Genomic DNA, 1054 nt, shown 5'->3' on the forward strand with positions numbered 1-1054 from the left:
GTAGCTGATCCATTGTAACTTTACAGTCAAAATGTAAGATCAACATAGAAAATATGTGTAAAAGAAAGAAAGAAAAATTACAGAGAAAAGCATAGCTTACATGTGTGTTTTTTATTTCATTTTCTTGCTTTTTATATTTATTTTCAGTGAGGTAAGTGCTCTCGTGTCTAGAGTATATCGTTGATATAAACATTTTTTTATTTTACCTCTTTGTTAGAAGTCAATATTTTAAAATTCTTCGGCTGTTTTTGAAGAATATGCGTTTTTTTTCCATTTATTAATTTATCGATGTATTTGTTGTACTTCCTTTTCATTATTTTTTTATTTACTAATTTTCTATGTTGTATTTATGTTTATCTTTATACACATTTCTCACGTGGTGTGCTCATTCTTTTTCGTCTGTTGAATAAATGAAATGCTATGGACAAGAATTATACATGAATAAACATTCATTAATATAAATTTCACACACGATTAATCATTTTACTCAGAATTACCCTAAGTACCCAAGAATGGAAACCCGATAAAAAGACTATGTAAAAATAGAGAAAATGAAAAAAAAATGAATACAGACTTATATATTATAAAAAAAACAATACATAGAACTGGTAACGGAAATGAACGGGGTTGCCTATTCACTTCAGCCACTCAGTCACCTTTGACATTTCAATTGTTTATCCTTTAATTACATCATACTAGAACTTCATCACATCTCATCAGTGCTTTAATATCTTCTTTAAAGCACGTCATCACTTCTATCAAATCAACGTAAATATGTGCCCACTTTTTTATCTTCTTTCAGTTAATTCAGTAAAATTCATTGCACAAAACTCATTGCAGACAAGATACTTTGTAAACGCAGGAATTAAGCAGGGGGTATATATGTCCTTTCAAAACATTAGTAAATATGAGTATACTGATTTCCCATGATATGGAACATAGTCCTAAGATAGAAACAATTTTGCTCGCACCGACCACAGGGAATCGGCGAAAGAGTAATAATAACTTGACAATGTTATGGTAACTTGACGCTGAATAACTGCATAGGACTATG

The sequence above is a fragment of the Penaeus monodon genome, chromosome 19, assembly GCF_015228065.2.
Source record: "Penaeus monodon isolate SGIC_2016 chromosome 19, NSTDA_Pmon_1, whole genome shotgun sequence".
Lineage (NCBI taxonomy): Eukaryota > Metazoa > Arthropoda > Malacostraca > Decapoda > Penaeidae > Penaeus > Penaeus monodon.